The sequence below is a fragment of the Chanodichthys erythropterus genome, chromosome 14 (assembly GCF_024489055.1).
Source record: "Chanodichthys erythropterus isolate Z2021 chromosome 14, ASM2448905v1, whole genome shotgun sequence".
NCBI classification, from domain to species: Eukaryota; Metazoa; Chordata; class Actinopteri; order Cypriniformes; family Xenocyprididae; genus Chanodichthys; species Chanodichthys erythropterus.
In genome coordinates, this window is record NC_090234.1 from 17,912,345 (window position 1) to 17,934,838 (window position 22,494).

A 22,494-nucleotide genomic window follows, 5' to 3' on the forward strand; every position below is an offset into this window, starting at 1 on the left:
TTGCTTGAGGGTCACATTATTCAGTCTGTTTCGATGGGAGATGAGACGTGGGCTGTACTTGAACAGCCAGCAGAATCCATTCTTCCGGGTGGAGTGTTTGTGGACAACTGTCTCATTACTTTACCTAAGAGTAGTCCTTTCAAAGTACCTGTCTCCTTGAGGAATGAAACTGATCATGACATTCTGCTTCCCAAAAATTGTATTTTGGCTGAACTTAGCATGCCATACCAGCTCATCCAAGATCCTTGTTCAAAAGAACAGAAAATGATTTCAGCTGGCTGTTTTAGTCAGCAAGAGAGAACTCCTGATTCTGGATTACAATTTGACTTTGGGCAGTCTCCATTATCTGCGGAGTGGAAAGAGCAGATAGTCCAAAAACTGAATTCTTTTTCTGATGTTTTCTCCCACCATGATCTTGACTTTGGTCACGCTACAAGGATAAAACATCATATCAAACTAAAGGATGAGACGCCTTTTAAACAACGAGCGCGTCCAATTCATCCCAGAGATTTTGAGGCAGTGAAAAAGCATTTACAAACTCTTCTTAATGCTGGAATAATCAGGGAGTCCGAGTCTTCATTTGCTTCGCCAATAGTTGTGGTACGAAAAAAGAATGGAGATGTACGCCTCTGTGTGGATTACAGGAAATTAAATATACAGACCATAAAGGATGCATATGCCCTTCCAAACCTGGAGGAATCATTCTCAGCACTTGCGGGATCGCAGTGGTTCTCTGTAATGGATTTGAAATCCGGATATTACCAGGTGGAAATGGAAGAGGAAGATAAGTCCAAAACAGCCTTCACTTGTCCATTAGGCTTCTGGGAATTCAATCGGATGCCTCAGGGAATTACGAATGCTCCCAGCACCTTCCAACGCCTCATGGAGAGATGCATGGGAGACATTCATTTGAAAGAGGTCCTAGTTTTTTTGGACGATTTAATCGTTTATTCTGACACATTGGAAGAACATGAGAGTAGGCTCATCAATGTGTTAGGACGCCTCAGAGATTACGGACTTAAATTGTCTCCTGATAAATGTAAATTCTTTCAGACTGATGTGCGCTACTTGCCAGGACACATTGTGTCTAGGGAGGGAGTGAAAACGGATCCTGATAAAATTCGAGCTCTTAAGACCTGGCCGAGACCCCAGAATCTGAAAGAGCTGAGGTCATTCCTTGGATTTTCAGGATATTACAGACGATTTATAAAAGACTACTCCAAGATAGTCAAACCACTGACAAATCTCACGGCAGGTTATCCGTCCCAGCGGAAAGGGAGTAAGGTAGCCACCAGTGGTCGGTACTTTCATGCCAAGGAGCCTTTTATGCGGAGCGTTGGAGTCAAGAGTGTCAGGAAGCATTTACCACCATTATTGACAAGTTAACTTCTGCTCCAGTGCTTGGTTTTGCTGACTCAAAACTGTCTTACACTCTGCATACAGATGCTAGCACGACTGGTTTAGGTGCAGCATTGTACCAAATGCAGGACGGTCAACCCCGTGTGATCGCTTATGCAAGCAGAGGGTTAAGTCGCAGTGAATCAAGATACCCAGCCCATAAGCTGGAATTTTTAGCCCTTAAATGGGCTATAGTGGAAAAGTTCCATGACTATCTTTATGGGAGTCAATTCACGGTGGTCACAGATAATAATCCACTGACTTACTTGCTCACCACAGCTAAGCTGGACGCAGCAAGTTATCGCTGGTTAGCTGCTTTGTCCATCTTTGACTTTAACATCAAGTACAGGGCTGGTAAGCATAACATGGATGCAGACGGATTGTCCAGAAGACCTCATGATGTGTTAGAGGATGATGCTATTTCAGGAAGTGAGTGTCAACGGATCCAGCGATTTACATCACATCTCTTAAGATCCTCTAGTCCACTGAGGGATGTTGCTAGGGAGACAGTTTTGGCAACATGTCAAAGACACATTGTTAGCCAAAACATTGAACACCTTCCTTACCTTGGATATGTAGAATCCTTAACAGTGCAGTCATCTGCGGTTCCTGCTAGTTTTGAGGAACAGGACATTGAATGTGGTGTTTCAGTTCTTCAAAAGTATAGTCAAGCAGATCTCAAGAAGCTGCAAAGAGAGGATCCTATTATTAGTCAAGTTATAAAGCTTCTAGAGTCTGAGGAAAGAGTGTCTACCCGTGTAAAGTTTAACAGTCCTGATCTCCAGTTGATGCTACGGGAGTGGGAGCGCTTCCAGCTGAAGAGTGAACTTCTGTATAGGACAAGGATGTGTGATGGCCAGACAGTTTATCAGTTAGTGTTGCCAGAAGTTGTTCGACCCCTGGTACTCCAGAAACTCCATGATGACATGGGCCATTTGGGGATTGAACGAACTCTCGACCTTGTCAGATCCAGATTTTACTGGCCTAAAATGTCCCTGGAGGTGGAGAGAAAAATTAAGACTTGTGAAAGGTGTGTCAGAAGGAAAACTCAGCCTAATAAGGCTGCTCCTCTAGTCAACATATGCACTACCAGACCCATGGAACTGGTGTGCATGGACTTTTTATCATTGGAGCCAGATAGTCGGAACACTAAAGATATCCTTGTCATCACCGATCACTTCACAAAATATGCAGTGGCTATTCCTACGAAAGATCAGAAAGCTGCTACAGTTGCCAAGTGTCTGTGGGATCAGTTCCTTACTCACTACGGATTTCCTGAGCGACTTCATAGTGACCAGGGCAGAGATTTTGAATCTCACGTCATAAAGGAGTTATGTATTATCACAAACATTCGAAAGGTGAGAACAAGTCCTTACCATCCCAGAGGGAACCCCGTAGAGCGATTTAATCGCACTCTCTTGAGTATGTTGGGTACCCTGCAAGACAAGAACAAAGCTCACTGGCGTGATTTTGTGAAGCCGTTAGCCCATGCTTATAACTGTACAAAGAATGAGGTTACCGGTTTTTCACCATATGAGCTAATGTTTGGCCGACAGCCAAGGCTACCAGTCGACATTGCCTTTGGGTTACCAGTCAAGGATGGTAGAACCATCTCTCATTCTCAATACGTGAAGAATCTGAAAGCCAGATTAGAGTACAGTTATGGACTTGCAATCCAAAATGCGAAGAAAGTAGCTGATAAGAACAAGAAACGCTTTGATAAGGTTGTTAGAGAGTCCACTTTGGAGAAAGGAGACAGAGTTTTAGTGAGAAATTTGCGCTTACGGAACAAGCACAAACTCGCTGATCGGTGGGAATCCACCGTTTATATTGTGACCAAGCGCATGGGAGACTTACCTGTGTATTCTGTTAAGCCTGAGAATGCAGAGGAACCAGTACGTACGCTGCACCGTGATCACCTTCTTCCATGTGGATTTCTCTCTGAAACAAAAGAGACAGAGGAAGTAGTTATTCAAGCTACGAAGCCAAGAACAAGGCAAGATAGTATTCAGTCTGACAAACCTGACTCAGAAGATGATAATGATGATGATTACTGGCAGCATACATTAGTCATGCCCACTCTCACAAGTGAGGGGGTGGTGGAGTTATGTGAAGTACCCTGTAGCCACATTAGTCCAGATGAGTCTGTTGGGAAGGATGGGTTGGAAAGAATTCCCCGCCAGTCTGTCCCAGGCCTGAGTACAAAAGAGCAACACTTACCTGATGAAATGGTTATGGAAATGCAGTGTGATAATACAGTTACTGCAAACCAAACTAAAGATGAGGCTGAGTATCTGAGTAACGTACCTCCAATCAGAGCTGATGAGGGAGACTTACTTGAGATATCTGAGAGCGGAGAGCCTGAGACTTCACCTGAAATTTCAGTTGAGCCGGATTTGCCGGTACAGAACAGTCCACTTGACAGTGTTGTTGAAGAGCAAGACTCTGAGGTTATGGGACATGGAACCAATGCTGAAATTTCTCCAAATGAGCCATCAAATGAATGTACTGTGCGCAGATCAGAAAGAGCCCGTAGACCCCCAGGATTGTTTCACTACCCGACATTAGGGAAACCTATGATCTCTTTCGCACAGACTATACTGGAAGGATTTCATCAAGCAATAATTGATACCTTTAAGGAAACACAAGATGTTACCTTAAGAAATCCCATGATTTCAAACTGTGATGTAGTTTGATAACATGAAGAGACTCATGTTGATTCAGAAGGGGAGGATGTAACCCCCATAAGAAGTTCTTATAGAAAAGTTAATCTTATAATTCTAACATTAAGCTTATATTATTATATTATTGTTATGCGATATTATATTATTGTATTCTATATTATTCCACCAATCAAAATGCTGCATAAAACCTGAATATAGAAAATCTGCCTAGCAATTGTTGAGCAGTCATGAATGGGTAATTGTGATTGGTTAAACAATTCATGCTCCGCCCTGCTGTGCGCTGTGTATGCGAGCAAATAGGCAACGTGAGACAAACAAAATACAGTCAGAGCACAAAGAATTTAAGCTGTACAAACTGTGGAATAAACTTGATCACGAGCTAGAAATGAGCATATGCATCAGGAAGAGGTGCAAAAGATTTGTTATTTTCATGTTGATTTCGGGAACGAAATAACTTTCATTGAATCTCGGTTTTTTTGGTTTTCCTCGAACACTCTCTCTTCCGGATGGAAGATGGCGGGCCACCCAGTTGATCTTGGTGTGAACTTCAGTCGATTTGTACGGAGTGCTCTTTGCCGGCCAGCACTGCGGTAGGATTGTACAAACTTACAAACCCCGGATTTCCTCTACGAGACACTTTTGCTTGAAAAAAAAAAAAAATTTAATTCCAAGGAAAGTTAATTCCAGTGATTTGGAAAACTAATCTGAGCTCAGCAACGTGAACTTAAGTGAACAGAACTGGTGATCCTTGACTCATTGAGTCATACACATACACTGATAACGCACCACACAATTGTTATATTGTAATTGTTTATTTCCATTGTTGTTCATTCAATACAATTTGTAATTTGTATGCAATTCTTTGTTATGGTGATTTCATTTATTATCCAAAGTGAATTGTTGAATTAGGTTATTTTATTTAGGCAAACTAACTCAGTGTGTACTTACCCGTATGAGGGTTACACTTGCTTACCTAGTCTGATGATTCGGCTGTGCACAGATCCAGACGTTAATACTGCCTGCCCTTGTCTAATGCCTTTCATAATGTTGGGAACATGAGCTGGCATATACAAATATTGGGGTGTACACCCCGACTGTTACGTAACAGTCGGTGTTATGTTGAGATTCGCCTGTTCTTTGGAGGTCTTTTAAACAAATGAGATTTATATAAGAAGGAGGAAACAACGGTGTTTGAGACTCACTGTATTTCATTTCCATGTACTGAACTCTTGTTATTTAACTATGCCAAGCTAAATTAAATTTTTCATTCAAGGGCACCTTTAAAGTTGGCATGAAACGGTAATTGTGATTGCCTTTTTTCCTCTAATGTGACGTATATCCGAGCGATGTACATTACTTTTTTTGATAAAAAATGATGAGGGCACATAAATTAATGAATAAAAAAGAATAATAATAAAGGTATGCATTGACTGATTATAAAACAACTGCAATATTTTCAGTTGTATCGTCATTAAAAATCATTAATTTTGATTTCATAGTGATTGGTGTCTGTGATATTGTGATACTGTGATATTGTCTGGTCCAGCTCATGCACCTGATATAAAAACAAACTTGTGATTGGCTGGGACTTCCATTTCCACATCTTCCATATTGAGCTTTGCAATGACCAGAAACACAAGCTCATGTGGAGAAGTTTGCATTATGCTGCATTCCAAAGTTTGTTGATCTCTAACCTAAGAATTTGAATCACATGAAGACAAATGATCAATAGAAGGTTGATACATCACAGCATAAACTCTAAGTTAAACACAAACTAAGGGTACATTTATACAACAATGATGTACTAAAAATGGTTGAATGCAAACTTGCAATGCAAGTTTACAGCATTGCAGGAAAGTGAAGTAGATTGTATATTTTTATATGTTGAATTCATGTTTAAAATAAATGAAAAAAAAACAAAAAACAAAACAAAAAACGAGCAAGACGTCAAATGAAGTATCCAAAAATGTTGCATGTTCAAAGTCTAGTGTGACCACCTCTAGTCCCTTAGTGTGACTGCAGTTGCCAAATTAAACTATTTCCACTATCCATATTCACTATTCAAGTCATGTACAGTAATGCTACATGCTCAACTAAAACCATTTCATAATAAGATCGGTGAAACCACATCATCATACACAGCAACAAATCTTCTAACAATCTATAGCAAAAACATATAAAGCTCTCACTGACTAGAAACAGGTCTTTCTGCATTTTCTTAGAAATCTGAAGTTTTTTTTAGCAGAAGAAACAAATCTGTATGTCAGCACTTTACCACACACAAGAAATCCCACTTGACAGCACAAAAACATAGCGAGTAGGGTTATATTGATGAAATATGAGAAACATGACAAAGTGTCAAAGAGATTCGAACACTGAGATATTAGCATATAGTGCCGAGGGGCATGATGTACGTGTCTCCTCTCAGCGACCTGATGGGCCTGCGGCCTCCTCATTGGAGGGTATAAATAAAAATGCCTGTGGCATATGGGCTATTTCTTTTGGCTTTAGCTGTCAAGCATAACCACTTTTTAGCTCAAGAACATACCTGGCCTATCGCAGCTGCTAATAGTATTGTAAACATCTGCCTGGCAAGAGAATGAAGGACATTGTTGTGCTTGTCTTTCATTCTGTTTTTGTTCAACGACTATCTCTCTTCTCAGAGGAAAAGAGATAACTATGAGTTTAGTCACCATGAGAGTTAAAAGTAGAACCAGCATGTTGAGAAATGATAATGACCCACCTGCTGGTATTGCTGTTTCTTGAAGTTGGCTACCTTATGTTGTGCTAATCTTTTATGGCATCTTCAAGTGATCATCCTACAGTCCAGTGCAGATCTGTCAAATCCACTATCAGCAGCTGTGGAGAAAGGATCTCTGTGTATTTTGGCCTCCTGTTTTAAGTTTTTCTTTTCTTTTTAATTATTTTCTTAAAGGCTGCGCATTAATCCTTTGGTGTAGAATCTGATGACAAACATCCACTTTATCATTGCACATTTATAATAGATGGCAAATGGATGAAGTTGTTAGCATTCACAAGTTTTTCAAATATTTGAACCAAATACACATGGCAGGTGAAATCAGAGGGATGGACATGCTCAATCTGGAGAGCATCTGATTGGCCAAAAATCTGTTTAGATGAATCATCAATAATTTTAGTTAAAAAGGTGCAATATGTAAGATTTATGTCCGCTAGAGGTCGCTAGAGGCCTATTCAAAACAAAGGCGTAGCTTGATGATGCCAAGTTTGAGCACAGAATCTTGGGACATGTGGTCTTCACATCACAGCCGGTGGAAACAATCGGGATAGGTCTCGGGAAGAAATCATGTTCATGGATGTGATTATTAACGTTACTGTAGTATGAAGCAGAGCAGGACCGAGTGTTGTGGAGCTGAACGAGGCCGCTGGAGTGATTGTGCAACACACGCCTCACGAGCAGTGGGACTTTTATTATGCCGCAGTCGCCGGCGCCGCTTCTGCTTTTCCGGTCATGAGTATGAGGTAACACAGCTCTATTTATCATATTAGATACATTTGAGTGTGTTGAAATTGTTATAACGTTACTCTGTGCGTTCTCTCGGCGGCTGCTGTGAGACACTGTTACACACTGCAGTAAGATAGATCCATTTTAGAATATAACATTAAATGCTGGATGGCTTGTGTTGATAAATGGCATGAAATTAATTTTAAAACGTATTGTATGATGGAGAAAATGCTGTATTACTGTTACTAAAAATAAAGCTGCATCTGATTATGCTATGTTAGCTACTTCACAAAATAGTGTTTTTCTCTGAGGCATGGTAAAGCATGGTACTCGCAAAAAATCAAGAAAATCAGATTTAAACAATATAAGACTAAACGTGTTGAGATATATAACAATAATTAGTTTTCTGTCTATAAACGTAACCAAACAGTTGTTCCCTTGTCTATTAAAATGTAATGTATCAAAGCGTCTTTGGTGTTTCCATGTTTTCTACAAAATGAAACTGGAATCCGAGGGTAACACGGGTATGACGCAAATGACAGGCGACTCCTCACAAATATATAATATTTATTTATTTATTTTAAATATTTAAAACAACACAAACACAGCTATATACATATTGAGTGCAGCATTCAACAATTTCATAAGGGAAAAAAATGAAATAATAATTCAGCTCCATAGCGGATTCCAAGTGATCAACGGCTTAGGACGTTCCAATTCAGCCCATTGCAAAGGTTCTGCCAGTAGTGGGAACTCAGGCAAAGTAAGCAATGACATATATCCGAGTCAACGAGACTGAGAGAAGTTAGCGAGGGAAGGGCATAAAAAAACTGGAAGCTTAGCTTGAAGCTAAATAAAAACAAAATACTGTGAAATGTATTGTTAGTGTCCTAGCCAAGATCTGATTGACTGTTCGTGTTGCAAAGTATCATGGGAATGTACTGTTTGGGTCTCATCCTCTTTTAGAAGTGTAGCGCATTTTTATGGGTGTTGTTGTGCCGCATGTGTTAAGTATAAACTTGCTCTGTGTACTGTATACTTCAGAATAAAAGCTCCTTTTCTAAAATAACTTGTCATCCATGTAGCGTGCACACACACACACACACACACACACACACACACACACACACACACACACACACACACACACACACACACACACACACACACACACACACACAGGTCTAGAACCACTTTGCTAGAGAACCCGCTATAATTGTAAAGCCATATCTTGCTTTGCACCTGGTTAGTTGTAGTGCTGTTAAGGAACTCATTGAGTTTTCCTTGTGATTTAAATAAAGTGAGTCTGTGGCATGTTTGACATGTCTGCTTAAAAGCACAAGAAGGATTTATTTTATCAGAGTGCAGTGGCATATGATATGGAGAACTGTTGTTGAAATGGGAAGCTGGTGTTTTATAAATACTTTCAAGATGCTGAAAGATTATTGAAATTGGCTTCTGACTGGAGTACACACACTTTTGACTGTTTGCAGTCAACAGCGGCTAGTTTTATTATTATTTTCATGTGACGCCGCTGTAACTCATGAGATGAGTGTGTGTGTGTGTGTGTGTGTCTCTGTGTAATTTGCTATATAAACACCCAAGAAAAACTATGTTTCCACTGAGATTTTGTAATGAAATGCATCTCGCATGACTGATTTGGATGACTGAAGGGGTCACAGAGCACAACTGCCACAACAAGGATGCACAGGACCACTTTTCACTCTAAAATCTTTCTGCGCTTGAGAGAGCAAAACGTGATGGTGTAACCCAGGCGTGATACACGTGATCCTGTTGATTGATGGCTCATTTTCTCAATCCCACACAACACAATCAGTCAGACAGCAATTCCAAACATATTCTCTCCCTGTGCGTTCGTTTGCCCACACTGCCATGACTTCATCGCAGCCTCGGGACGGTTGACGTCAGGGTCACATCCTGCCACCAGTTGCTTCTCACCCCTCACCACGCGATGGTACGCCTGACCCGGGTCCCGCTCCCTGTTTCATAGACGGAAATGGCCAAAGATAGTAGATGCAATGGGGAACTGGGTGATGGAAAGCTGTTGGAGAAAAGGATTCAAATTCCCTCCCAAACCACCGAACAGATGGACATCTGGAGTTACGCAAATGCACTGCATTGCCCTGGGAACTTGGCCTCCTGCCTAAAGAGCTGTTTCTAAAAGAGCCAGAGGGGACATCAGGCCTGCTCTGCAGCCTGGGGAAAGGGGATCACTGGGCCATAGGTCTTTCAGCTCCTCATAAAGTCACCCTGGGAGACCTGGCCGTGCTGTCCAAACACAGTGGCCAAACACAGTTTGCTTGTGCTGTTCTCAGATCTGGATACACAGAGTTCAAACACCCACCCAGGATGAAGCATGCTTGACATTGTGTGTGTGTGAGAGAGAGAGAGAGAGAGAGACTGTCAAAGCATACAAATATGACTGCTGGTTTTCCCAACTGTCACTGAAGTGTCTTAAAGGTCTCATATCACAAGGAATCACAATTTACTTCAGTTCAAAGTGCTATTAAAACAATGCTATTATTTCCAGTGTTGGGGAAAGTTACTTTTAAAAGTAATGCATTGCAATATTGTGTTACTCCCCAAAAAAGTAACTAATTGCATTACTTATACTTTTTATGGAAAGTAAAGCGTTACATTACTTTTGTGTTACTTTTTCTCACCTGGGCTTGGCTAACTTCTGTTTTTTAATAACAAAAATTCTATTTTTGGCAAATGTAATGCGTTACTTTACTAGATTACTATAAAGTAATTGATTACGTAACTCACTTTACTTGTTACCCCAACACTGTTTATTTCCTCTACAGTGGAAAAAAAAAAGCATTCATTGAAACGAATGTGCCAAAATGGCTCACTCTGAACTTTTATAACTCTCTGACATCAAACAGATGAATGTATTTGACCACACAAAGTTATGACAGCCCACATTTAAAATACACGTAAACCAATCCATTCTGTCTGCAGATTCACAGTGAGGTAACAGCTACAGTAGAGGTAGGATGGATAATATTATTACCAACACCATAACAACAAATGAAAGTGGAAATTCAACATCAGATGTTTATTTTTTACAATATTCCTTATCATTTCAATCTTTTGGAGAGCGCATGATGATGGAAAAAAATATCACATGGTAGGAAAAATTATATTTCACTGTTTTTGTGTTTGCTTGCAAAACCTTTGCACTCCTCTGAGAAACTTTGTGTTTGCTCACAACACTTTATGTTCTCTTGCAATGGTTTTGCGTTAAGCCAAGAAAAGTTTATCTTATCTTTAGTGAATCTGAAAGTTTGTAAGCAAATGCAAAAGTTTCTCGGGGGTACACAATCGAATGCAAAAGTGTTGACCTTCCATCTCATATTTTTTTTTTCCATTTAAAATATCCCTTCAGGGGCTTCATACATTATAATCTTAATAGTCTGAGCAGCTGATTTTAGTGCAGACTGTTTTGTGGTATTTTTTTTCTAGATCTTATTTCACATTGGAACATGGAAAGACTTAAAGACACAGTAGGACAAAACAGGCCATCAAACATATCTACTGAAAGAAAGAAATTAAATACCATTTTCCGTTGTACCTATAAAAACTAAAAAAAAGCTTAAAGTGAAATAATAAACATTTACTTGTCGGTTGGAGGACTTCACTGACACTTGTGTCTTCTTGGTAACCAAAGTACTTTTGATGCCACAAATAATGAACCGTTTTTGTAAAGACACACACAGAACAGGTTCAAATCTATTCAAAAAGGGCATGAAGTTATAATAAAATATGAGAAAAAGATTAAGTCTAAAAATCTGAACCTGGGGCATTAATGTATTTGGTGGTGCTTGTGCCTCCAAACCACCATTTAGGCTACCGAAACAAAATGTACAAACTCCACTAATAACTAAACTTAGAGAACTGGAACAAGTCTTTGTGTATTGACTGAAAGAAAGGGACAGCTATGATAGTGAGCTGTTGTGCTGTCTACATAGGCTGCTACCTTCTTAGGTAGTAGCCAAACTTAAATGAAACCTCAAAAATCATCAATTTGAAGTGCACAATAGAGATTTGTTAGCATGTTGCTAAGCTAAATATGCAATACTTTAATAAGCATAAAAATTTTTATGATAATTTATTATCACATTGTTCTTGCTTTGTCTGTCAGCTCATTGCAATGTATTATGTGATTGCCCTTTCAATAAAGTATAAATCATAGATAAATCATAAAAAAATATGGACGTAGCGTCCGTGACGTCACCCATAGAGTTCTGAACAGCAGTTTTGGGCGAAAATGAGGCCGCAGCCATCTTAGCTGCGCGTCACCGCACATCACTCCCCGATAACTGAAAATGGGCAAAGAGGTGGGGAGGTGGTTTGAGCTGATGTGATTGGTTGCTGAAACCACAACGTGACCACGTTAGCAAGCAAAGAAGCTATCTATCTAGATACTATCTAAATTATTAATAAAGATAAGTTTTAAAATAAGTTCTAAAGGTTTACTGTCAATTTACGGTGTTTTTTTAAGATATGGATGCTCAAACACCAGTAATTTGTGTTGGGTGTGCAAATAACAACATGGAAAATGTCAAATGGGACTTCATACCTTTATAATAGAGATCGCGAGATGAATCCAATCTGTGGCACTTGGGTAAAATATAAATGTCCATTGCAAAACAAAAAAAAACATTTCATGTTTCTTCTGAATGACCTGCTCTCGGTCATCGTTCTTCAAGAAAGGATGCAATCTGAGCAGCGATCGTAACTAACAAACAAATGAGCCTGTGTCCAAAGTATATTTCTTTTCAAAATAGTGCAGCAGTTTTAGTTATAATATCCAAGCAGTGCTGTCAGAGTTGTATATCCTCCTGGTATTGTCATTGTAGTAAATCTCGCAATCAAAACTTTCAGCCAATGCCACGATCCAACAATGTGTGTTCTGTGTCTCTTCCCCATGCATGCACACAAACACACATCAGTCTCGAATATTATGCAGCAAGCCATATTTTATAATTGTATAAAATAATCAAGAAAAAAAGCACAAAAACGGCTGAGATGCCAAATTCAGCGGCAGCTGAGGTAACATGACGGCTCACAGACAGCAGCGCAATCTACCTGTCACTCAAGTGACCACGCCCTTAATTATGCAGAACTTTTAAGGCTTAATATAATTTAAACTGATAAGTTATAAAAAAAAAATCACCCCCCTCAGAGTTGTCATGAAGGGCAAAAATAGCAGTATAGACCAAAACCACAATTTGAACCAACTTGTAAACATGTTTTTTTCTGCTATAAACTTGGCCAATTTAACATGGGACTATATGACATTCTGCTCTCTTTTGGAGCCTGTCCCTAGCTGCCAGTCGATGAAACGCAGTTTAAGTTACTTCCGTATTGGCTTCATGAGAGAAAGGGGGAGGTTGCCGCTTGGTATAAATGCAATCCTTAAACAATATTCACTATTGCAATATCCTTCCTATGATGCCTTAAAATGCTGCCTATGTAGTCAGCTCACTAGGTTTTGGAACAGAGCCCAAGCCCTTCAGTAAAGAGCACTGTTTTGGACCTCTCTTCCACGCTTCTTCTGTCATTGATTTAATTTTGGGTTTTCTCACATGCAACTTGTCACGAACCAGCTCTCTGTGAAACTTTGATAAACTGCAGAGACCTAAATCTCCACAATGTTAACTAAAATGCCTGTCATGGGAAGCCAAAGTCATAAAGAGATTAGACAGATGTAGCACTCCAGTCTGTCTATTAATCTCACAGATGCAGAACTAGAGTTCATGTGATGGACTTTGCACATATTCACTAAGGCCACCTTTAATGCAATGTCTGGGGTTTCATGACTAATTTGTCAGCAGTCTTGGACTAAAGTAGAACCAAATGCTGCAGCCAATCAAAACACTCCTGATGCATTTCCCAAACACATGCGGAGGAAGTGTGCGCTGCGCTCTGAGCCGAGATATACGCTGGTTGCGTGGCTGGTGATGGCGTGTTGATGCTTGTTGCCTGGCGACTATCGAATATCTCAATCAGGCCAGTGTAAACTTGATTGACCTGAGGAGGCAAACACAACCTCCCTGAACCTGGTCTCATATAAACAAACTCCAAACTTAAAGCCACGGTCACACTCTGAAACTCCACTCCAAGAGGCCACTGTGGTCTGCGGTCTGAGACACTCCAAGCCTGTAAATATTTACCGTTTCTTGTTAAAGTTTAGACCGGTGTTTTGGTAACTACTTGGAGTCTTATTGCGTGTGATTGTATTGGATATGTTTGCTTTACAATGTTTCTCTCTCTGTGTAATTATGATTGGTGCCAGTTGAGAAGGAGATGTGTGGCAGGAATGCTTCTGCTATTGTAAGGCCCTTGTAAGGTTTTTGCTTTTATTCAATGTCTGAGAGCATGCGCTGTAAATCAAAACTGACCATATTTACTTATTAATGCATGTTCCTGGTCCACCATTCATCTATGTAATTTATTCAAAAAACTTCATTTTCAGCTGATGTTACACTTTTCACTATCTTATAAATTCCTCATGGATAAAATCAGGTCTAGCCAAAGACTATATAATAACACAAGATGAGTCTCTCAAATTGTTTTGAATGGGAGAAAGTGCAACGGCCAATTTGGTGGAATAAGTCCCGCCTTCAAAATAAGAACCAATCATCGATTGGTCACTGCAGCGGCCATTCGAAGCTCCAGTTCCTATAGAAACAGTCAGACGTGTGCTTCCTATAGAGATGCACACTTATGACATTAGCTTGATCCAGCCTGAAAAAAATGCCGTTTTTTTTCATGATTCGAGTATTTAGAAACAAAATTTATGAGAGAGTTGTTGTCAGATTTCATTGGTGATTTCAAATATGAAGTTTAATCGAAAGCTTGGCAAACAGCTTTGGAGAATTTGATGTTTCCCCATTCAAAGAGATAGGAGCTGCACTTGCATGCCCAAGAGATGTTGCTAAGATTGCCGCCGAGTGAAATGACTTGTCTTAAAGGGACTTTAGTCTAGCTTACATTTATATAACTGAATACATTGTGTATGTGTCAGATACACTACCGTTTAAAAGTTTGGGGTCAGTAATGTTTATGAAATAAGTCTCTTGCTTACCAAGGCAGCATTTATTTGATCAAAAATACAAAATGGTTGTCTATTTTTGGCATATATTGAAATGTAATTTGATGCAAAACTGAATTTTCAAAATCATTACTCCAGTCTTAAGTGTCACATAATCCTTCAGAAATCATTCTAATGTGCCGACTTGCTGCTCAAGAGACATTTATTATTATTATTAATGTTGAATACAGTTGTGCTGCTTAATATTTTTGTGGGAACAATATATAATGTTTCTTGATGAATAGAAAGTTCAAAAGAACAGCATTTATTTGAAATAGAATTTATGTAAAAGTTGCTGAAAAAATAAATTCTTGAAAAAAATGTTTTTTGTTTTGTTTGTTTTTTAAAGGCAGTGTACATTGGATGCAGTGTTTCACATTGCATCACATCAAAGTCAGCAGAAAGGGGAAAAAAATATTTTACATTTTGGATATTGAAATGGGTATACTACATATTTGTCATGTTTTTCAGAGTACACTGCTTCTTTCTGAATTGCCATCAATGGGAAACAAGCTTTTTGTCCATATAATGGTGTAGCTTTGGAAACTGCCAACATCAACTAGACCATGATTTGACGGGAAGGCTATGTTCCAGATTTCCTGGTGAACATTAAATGTTTTATGAGTTACTCCAAATCTAAGGCTTAACTTTTTGCCCAACATATATTAAACATTTTTAAAGCACAAACACAAGTAAGAAAATTAATTTTTGTCTTAAGTCCTACACGAGGTGGAGAGTTGAAACTCATCCTCCGTAGGTCGGTGATGAATGTATTTGGGTACACCTAAGAGTTCAAATAAGTCATAATCCGAGTCTGTGAGATTTGTGTGCTTGCATAGAGCTATCATTAATAACGGCCTAAGAAAACAACGCTTGTGCACATACACACACTGCTTATCTATAGTCTGTGACTGTGACGTCATTGTCTGCCACTATAAAAATACTTGAAGGAACCTGCCCAGAATTCTTCACATTTTTAGCACAAATGCAGTCCTAGACGGCAGAACTGAATGTACTCAACACGGATGAATTTTGGCATGCATTACATACCATTGACAGTCTACAGGTGAGGTGTAACTTTATAATACTCATCCAGACTTGCAAAGAATACCAAGGTAACTGGGTGTTGTTATTATTAAATACTAGATTGATCCATCCATCCATCCATCCATCCATCCATCCATCCATCCATCCATCCATCCATCCATCCATCCCCAATTCAACTTCCTGTGGGGTGTGGTCAATTTAATTCTAATTCACAGTCATGAAATCGAAGAGAGCCAATTCTTTAATTCTGAATTTTTCCCAACCTTGATGCCTTAAAATGACTTTAGTACCAAGCATTTACCGAAAGGAAGAAAGACCATAACCACAGAACCGTGATAAAAATCAAACCGTGGCAAATTTGAATCATTACATCCCAGGTTTCCAAGGTGTTTTTCTGCGCAATCCCTGTCTGATCGCTCTTGCAGGCCACTTTGGGAGTGAGAGAATTCTTTTTATGATATATAAGTGTTTGCACTTTGCCGGGTCAAGCGAATTACCTGGTATTTTCCCCCTCATGTACCCAAAGGACTTTTCAACCTCTGTGCCAAGAAAGACGAATATGTCAAGTATGAATTTCAAAGACGTCAAGAGGGGAAAATGTTTACAGATTTTAATTAATGTTTCTCATAATTTATTTACAAACTCCATAAATAAGCACAAAGTGTCCGCTGGAGGGTCACAGTGAGTTTGTCACGCTGACGGATGATCACACAGGACTTCATAAATACAGACGAGCGCTTGTGTCATTAGGAAACAGTGCCATTGGGAAAGCAGCCCGGGATACACTTAAAGGTCTCTGAGATTTACACACGTGTCATCCAGACGGGTGGAGAGAGGAGACATGATGAGAGATGTGAAATGGGAATGAGAAAAAGTTGAGTAGCCACATCTCTGGCACGTAGAATGACTGCCGTCTTTCTTTTTTTCTTTTATTCCCTTCCATCTTTCTCTTTCTGTCACTCTTTTAAATGGGCATCACAACACATGCTTAACAGCAACAAATCAACTGAAAGTCATTTTTGTTTTTAATGACAGCAATTTGATGCTTGTGTCTAGCGATGTGTAACAAGCACATATATTTATATATATTTATATATATATATATATATATATATATATATATATATATATATATATATATATATATATATATATGCATGTAAAACTAAAAAATATAATATAAAATATAAAATTGACATTACCCAGCAAGTTTGATTCATCAATTAATAAACTTAATTATTTTTATACATTTAGGCCTGGTTTCACAGAGAGGGATTAGATTAAATGATTAATTTCCCCGAAAATGAAATTTCTGTCATTAATTACTCACCCCCATGTCGTTCCACACCGTAAGATCTTCGTTCATCTTCAGAACAAAAATTAAGATATTTTTTGATGAAATCCGAAAGGTATATGAGTCATCAAGACAGCAATTTAACAGACAATAATGACTTCAACCATCTCTTCTCTTCTCTGTCATTATCCTTACACAGGTGATGCAGTAAGCACAGTAAAGGCTTCCATGTTTACGTCCAAATTCCAGCTCAGTATTGGCCAAAGCTGATCAGATGAGCACCACAACGCATGCATGTGATGCTGACGCAGGAGCCAGCCAATGAGTCAACGTTCTGACATAGAACCTGGGAGCCCGATCACACAAAAATGCGTATCAATAGTACGAGTTTGTAATCTCGTAGAATATATACGGCAAAATGAGTTTTGGCGTGCTTATGGTACGCAGTTTTTCGCGTGCATATGATACGCACTTTATGGCGTATTATACACTGTAAAAAAAATCCCTGTAAAATTTACGGTAAAAAAACGGCAGCTGTGGTTGCCAGAACTTTACCGTAAAAAATACAGTAGCAACGTAAAAAAAAAAATTGTTAATTTTACGGTAAAATAACGTATTTCATTAACTGATATAACATTAATTTACCAACCTAATGAAGTACTAATATCTGTTTTGTACCTTTATAATACACTGACAGTCACCAAACACAGTGGTGATAAGAGTCACATGATGAATCGAAGTTCATCACAAGCAGCTTTTCCACAAGTTGAGAAGGACAATACTAACATACAGAAGGTGCACACAGTGTCATTCACACACACACTAAACACCATCATGGTAACATACATGACATTTTAAAAATGCAATAAACATTAATTTAACAACATTAGATGTAACACAAAACCCTAACGTACATAACTGATTAGAAAAAAATGAGAAAAACTAAGAAGAAACAGAGTTATTTCAATGAAAATATATCAAATGTGAAGTGTCACGCAGGGAATTGTGGGAATGTCAATTTACGGTTTTTCACTGTAAATTTTACAATGAATTGTTATTTTTAACTTCCAAAAACTGTGAATTTAACGGTATTTTACTGTAAAATTTCATTAAATGTACCGTTAGATCTATTACAGTCATTCACCGTATATAGTATGGAAACTTTTTGTAAACCAATTGACGGTTTTTCACCGCAGCATTTTTAAAGTCTTTTACTGTTAAAATATCGGTCATTTTTTACAGTGTACGTACGAACCCTCCACCCCCCACCCCCATCCTACCCAAGAGCGTATCATATACACGCCATAAAGTGCGTATCATATGCATGCGAAAAAATCTGCGTACCATAAGCACGCCAAAACTCATTTTGGCGTATATATTCTACGAGATTACAAACTCGTACTATTGATACGCATTCTCATGTGATCGTGTTGAACCTAGATGCACTGGACATAAACAACGTATCAGAATGACATGGAAGAAAAGATATTGTTGAATAGAGTCGTTATTTTTGTTTTGTTTTTGCACACAAAAAGTATTCTTGTCACTTCATAAAATTAAGGTTGAGCCACTGCAGTCACGTCCACTTTTTCATCAGTGTCTTTAGTACCTTATTGGACCTTGAAAGTGTTGATTATATTGCGGTCTATGGACAATATACCTCTCGGATTCCATCAAAAACATCTTAATTTGTGTTCTGAAGATGAACAAAGGTCTTACGGGTTTGAAACAACATGAGGGTGAGTAATTAATGACAGAATTGTCATTTTTGGGTGAACTAACCCTTTAAGCCAGGGTTAGGCTTTAGTTCAGTTAAGACATTTCAGTAGTTTTCATGAACATGCCTTAAAAAAACCATCATTGGTGTGCATCTTGAGACAAAACAATGGCACTGACATATTTTAAGATATGTTGGTGCATATTATTATCAGTTAAAACAGCTCAAACATGCATTTTAGTCTGGGACTAGGCTTAAGCCTTGTCTGTGAAACTGGGGGTTAAATTTAAAACTATAGGCTTAATAACATAGAAAGGTGTGTTTATATTGAAACTGATGCCAATGACTTTATTTATTTATTTATTATTATCATTATTTAAGTATGTATGGCGCAGCACTATGCCACAAAACGTGATGCAAGACTTTACTGTGTGTTTTTCCTCTCTCTCAGTCTTATATTTAGAACATAACTGGCTAATTGACAGTTCACTATCATTAAAAAAAAATGTTAATTGCAACATGGACCACAGATAAATAACCATAATAGGATGCTTAAACGTTGTAAGCAATCAAATGTGTTATGAATACAGTCTCTATGACTTCCAGGAATCCACTTTGTGGTGTCAGACTGAGTTCAGGCTCAAATTAGGTGTTAGAATTTCCAAGACGATCCTGTACTGATCTTCAAACATGTTTCCTCTCCTCAGAAAACACGTGAGGTGCTATACATCGTGAAAGCAAGCGTCATCAAAGCTTGCATGTGACTGGTCAGACGTACAGGGAATGACCGGTTTGTGCCCTGCAGTAGTTCTTCTCATGCTTCTCACACCCCTTTCCAAAAGCCAGTGCCGGGACAGGGAAAATAACTACAATTAAAGAGACAGGCGTGCACGTTGTGACACATTACACAACACTAAACATCACTGTAGGCAATGGGGAGCAGATATATGGTTAATTGTCAAACAACAAAGGCATTCGACTGTGTCATTATATCCCTAAACACAACTTAGTCACGAAGCGGCATGTAATTACCAGGTCTAATTATTTCTGACTGTAACATGACTCTGATCTCTGTGCAAGAGATCAGAGGTGTGGAGAGTGGTGAAAATTGAAATCGGAGATGATTCTTTGGAATATGAACTTGAGTCAGAGAGATGTCAAAATTTGCGCTGCATTTTCCACTTGGTGAATCTGGCACACGGAGCGTTCCCTCATGCGAAATTTGAGAATTCCTCATGAGAATTTTGCTAAAGCAAATTCTCCACTGATATTCTTCCATAAGCAGTGCCACCTCAGATGTTGTAAGGTAAAATGATCTGTCATGAAATCCTCGCTAACAGAAAGGACGTGGCATGAAGAACAAAATGAAAAATGAAAGGTGGTCACACTTCTTCATTTATATCTATGAGTATAGACAATAAATCTGGGTATTATGTGAAGCAAGTCACTTCACTCTAAGGCCATCTTAGCAAAGTTCTAGCAGATATTTTCGATGTAGTTATTTAAGCATGCATGAGGAAAGACTCGAAAACTGTCAAGATTACATTTCTTTGACATCAATTTAAACGTTAATGCAGTGATGCAATCTGACAACAGTGTTATATTTTAAATTATTTATTAATATTTTAATATTTCGTTTTCATTTAAATTTTACTTTTAGTCACTTTGTTATGTGATTTTCCACTTTTTTAAAGGTGCCCTAGATTCAAAAATTGAATTTACCTTGGCATAGTCAAATAACAAGAGTTCAGTACATGGAAATGAAATACAGTGAGTCTCAAACTCCATTGTCTCCTGCTTCTTATATAAATCTCATTTGTTTAAAAGACCTCCAAAGAACAGGCGAATCTCAACAATAGCGAAAAATGCCAGATGGAGCAATAATAACTGACATGATTCATGATAACATGATATTTTTAGTGATATTTGTAAATTGTCTTTCTAAACGTTTTGTTAGCATGTTGCTAATGTACTGTTAAATGTGGTTAAAGTTACCATCGTTTATTACTGTATTTACGGAGACAAGAGCCGTCGCTATTTTCATTTTTAAAACACTTGCAGTCTGTATAATTTATATAATTCATAATTCAAATCTCTCCAACAGTGTAGCATTAGCCGTTAGCCATCAAATTCATTCAGAATCAAATGTAAACATCAAAATAAACACTGTACTTACGCGATTAGACATGCTGCATGACGAACACTTTGTAAAGATCCATTTTGAGGGTTATATTAGTTGTTTGAACTTTTTTTATATTGTTTAAGGCAAGCACGAGCTCTTGGGGCGTGGAGCACCAGATTTAAAGGGCCACACACCCTGAATCGGCTCATTTCTAATTATGCCCCAAAATAGCCAGTTAAAAAAATGAATTAAAAAAAAATAATCTACGGGGTATTTTGAGCTGAAACTTCACAGACACATTCAGGGGACACCTTAGACTTATATTACATCTTTTAAAAAAAAGTTCTAGGGCACCTTTAAATATTTCTATTAGGGCTGTCAGAAGATTAACATTTTTAATTGTGATCAATCACACCCTTTTTTTCACACCCATAACTTATTGTGAAATGAAGCATACCTAATTTATCTTGTTTAATTATTTTATCATCATTTGCTATATTCAGCAAAGTAAACTATCAGATTAAAGGATGATTCTCACAAAACCGTATTTTTTGCAAAAAAAAAAAAAAATCATGTCTTTCCAAAAAAGGCCACTTCTCGAGACTCGAGAAAAAAAAAAGTTTGTTCAGTTTACAGTTTGCGTACAGTGCAACAGCAAGAAGCTTGTTTAGAGCTTTTTAGAGCTTATTTATGCTTTAGACATGTCAAGTTGTGATAGTAAACAGGACCACATGGAGATGCCGAAAAAATAAATACATAAATAAATAAATAAATAAATAAATAAATAAATAAATAAACAAATAAACCAACCGCCTTGACCTGACTGCATTATAGGCCTATGCCTACTACAGTACACAGATCCATTCAGAATTACTAAACACTGCAACATATTATACATGACAAGATAAAAATATTATCCTGAATGTGTATTTTATTTTATTTCAGCTTCATTTTGATTAGCAAAAAACAGTTTAAATAGTTAACATTAACAACACTGCAACAATGGAGTAATAATTTTTGCTTCTTTGCTGCAAATCATGCTAAAAAGCTGTCATTTCAAGCTTCTCAAGCAAATGTGTGTTCTAGAGTAAAAACAAAAGCGATGCATTTCTGTTCAAAGCTGGCTGAAAAAAAAAAAACATTTCTCAGTTTATGCATTCCATGGAATTTGAACGCATGACATTGGCGATGTTAGCGCTATGCTTGCTGTTTGAACTACAGCAATGCTATGCCCTAAATGAGGGGCTCCCAATTAGAGCTTAGATTCTCTGCCCGAGCCCGAGCCCTCGGGCCCTTGTCACGTGTCATGCGCAGCGTCTCGTCCACTCGCAGTCTCGCACGCGTGACGCATCACACCTGTTGTGCGTGTTGTACTATTCAGTAGCTTAAAGCCTCGTTTAAAGCCTCGTTTACACTACACGCGTGCGGCGCGTTACGGCTGCGACGCGGCTACCGGAGCTGATACGCGGCCACTCTAGTCAATGCTCGTGTTTACACCAGCCGCGCCGCGGTGCGTTTGAGAAGCGTCCCAGAAGCGGCTCACCGCGCCGCTTCGCTAAAGATATTTTTGACGGACGCCGCGTCCAAGACGCGCAGCTGAAATACAAAATAAAGTCAAAATAATC